Below are 3,077 nucleotides of genomic sequence, written 5' to 3' on the forward strand. Positions count from 1 at the left end.
AACGAGAACGGCTGGAGTGCAGAGACCACAACGTGGCACTAATAAGAGACGTAAGATGCCATGAGAAGTATTGAAAGCATACCCGACAGAAAATTTGCAGCCTGAGAGAAAATTTTAAGTGTACATGCACTTAATCTGACGACTGTGTGTTCATGGGTATAGTTCCACTAATCGTGAGGATAGAATGTCGATTGTAAGGATAAGAATCGACAATTTTAAGTGCAGGTGTTAAGAAAATACATTTTACAGCAACATCAGAATACTGAAATAATTGATGTTTTCAACTCCATAACAATTTCGATAATCAGTTAATCAAAAATCATCTTACGTTTTGCTTGAGTGGCCCAGGTAAAAATATATTCTAAGTGTGAATAAATTTTCAAGAAAATCGGTTGAAAAGTTATGGCATAAAATAAGATTCACATGAGAATAGTGTCCTAGTGATTTTTGAAACATCGATGCTGATTAAAAATTATCGATTTTTTTGAAATTCTAAATCCGTGAATGACCGCATGAGCACAAGCCCCACACATGTGTCATGGTTCATCAAAATCGGCTGTTAAAGGACTTAAAGTTGAGGGATATTTGTTCTCATCTTGTTTGTTGTTAACGCCACGTATCGGGTGATATACCCTCCACCCTTCTTGAGGTGTCTCGGGGAAATTTCAAACCTGGGTTCTCCTTCCTAAGGTATTTTCCCGATGTTACTACTACTACTACTACTACTACTACTACTACTATTATTATTATTATTTAAGTCACTGCCTCGAATCGAACTCGGAATATTCGTCAAATGTAAATAATGTAAATAAAGTACATAATTCCTCATCTCTTAAATAAAACTGTATTATTCTATACGTGCATACACATATATAAATATACATGTATCATTCTTAAGTATATGTTACACATGCTCTCATATATATATATATATATATATATATATGCATATAATTTTTTTCATATATATCTGTATGTGGATGTACTCATGCACGCACGTATATGTGAATGTATTCAACATAATTATGTATGTTTGTGAGTATTTATGTATTTATGATTCTATACGTATACGTATATATAGCGCATATACAAATAAATACATACAAATATGTGGTATATATATATATATATAAATATATATGTGCATATATGAATGTAGGTATGCATTTATATATTTATATATGTCTGTATGTGTGCATAGGTGCACACAGATTCTTGTGCACGATCTGCAGGAGTGTATTTGTAGGAAATGTCCTTGCAGAGACAATTAATGTCTTGAACTTTAGGCAATATGGGGCAAATACCCCTATATAGAAAGCAGCATATTCCAGGGTGAAAAAGATCATCTAATACTATCTTTCAAACTCCGCGCAGAGTTAATTTGTTTCTAACACTCTAGAAGCTCATTTCATAAACAAAACCTTTTCATAATATATTGTTTTGTCACGTTTCCTTGCATCCCTAAGACCACATCGTGTTGTTATACAAGCGTAGATACATACATACATACATAAACACAAAGACACACACACAAACTGAAACACACACACATAATCACTAGCGACAAATGTAGTATAGTAAGAAACAGGCAATGTATGTTGCGCTAGAACCCCATATATCGCTTTATTTACATTGCCAGAATCTCTCACATGGACTCAGGGCTCATAGTAGCACTCATATTTATACGGTTGAGAGAAGATAGTCGGCTACATCACCGGAACCGCTAGGTGTCATGATTTCGCCTTGCACAGACTTCAGCGACGGACATCTTGTAGCGTTATAGCAGCCGAGGAAACGTGACAAAACAATATCAAGGCAGCGAGCTGGCAGAAACGTCAGCACGCCGGGCGAAATGCGTAGCCGTATTTCGTCTGCCGTTACGTTCTGAAGTTCAAATTCCGCCGAGGTCGACTTTGCCTTTCATCCTTTCGGGGTCGATAAATTAAGTACCAGTTAATCACTGGGGTCGAGGTTATCGACTTAATCCGTTTGTCTCTCCTTGTTTGTTCTCTCTGTGTTTAGCCCCCTTGTGGGTAGTAAAGAAATAGTTATAGCAGCCAAAACTCAGTCATGGATGTCGCAAATAGTAGCAGTCTTATTGAAAATATTATGGATTATTTCAGAAGCATTCCTCATGTTCATCTTAAGGTGGAGGATGTTTAAGAACATAGAACTCTGAATTATTTACTTTGAGAGGAACTCTCATATGCACCTGCAGTGCATATATATATATATGTTTGTGTGTGTGTGTGTGCGTGTGTGTTCGGTGGTCCCGTTGCTGCACGATGGTAGGTGTTCGTTCCTCTGTTTGCAATATATATCGGGTGTAGTTTAAATCGTATAACCAGCTGGAGAGGCGTTCTTCTGGGGTTTCTAGAGGCCGGCCATGTTAAAGTGGCGATAATAAACCTTATTTTACTGTATAGTTAATGCTTTCATTTCTCATAGAGATTTTCTAAGTAGCTAATTTGCTTGTTATATATGACCGTTTATTAAATTATTTTCCTTAGTCATTGCACGGTGATTGCCATAAGCTTTAAGATTATATAGAAATACCATTATTATTTACAGGATTGTAAAAACGGCGCCGTATACAATAAAGATTTGCACCGAAAGCATATAGAAATTTGTTTATATATAAAAAAAACAAAGACGACCTATTATAGTTCTGAAATTTGACAGGAAAAGGGAGTCTGACAGGATTTCACCTAAACACTTACGTTCATGGATCTATGCAATATTGCACCTTTGGTTTCTATAACTTCGGAAAGTTGAACCATGAACTTTTATGCTCCTTTTACTTCTCTCTTTCCATCTTCTTATTCTTTTACTCCTTTCCTCCATGCTGTCATCTTATTGATATATGCCATTCTCATTTTCCATATCTTCTCCCCTATTTGTCTCTGATAACGGAATATCCCATACTCGGTGATATCAAAGCAACAACTGTAAGATTTGGAATTTCTTCCCCTTCCTATAATTATATCGTATATCGTATATGACTTGAGATATTTGCAATGCTTTAATGTTTGACGTCCTGTTTAACTATTATATATATATAAAGAGAGAGAGAGTAA

The sequence above is a fragment of the Octopus sinensis genome, linkage group LG7 (assembly GCF_006345805.1).
Source record: "Octopus sinensis linkage group LG7, ASM634580v1, whole genome shotgun sequence".
In the NCBI taxonomy this organism is placed as follows: domain Eukaryota; kingdom Metazoa; phylum Mollusca; class Cephalopoda; order Octopoda; family Octopodidae; genus Octopus; species Octopus sinensis.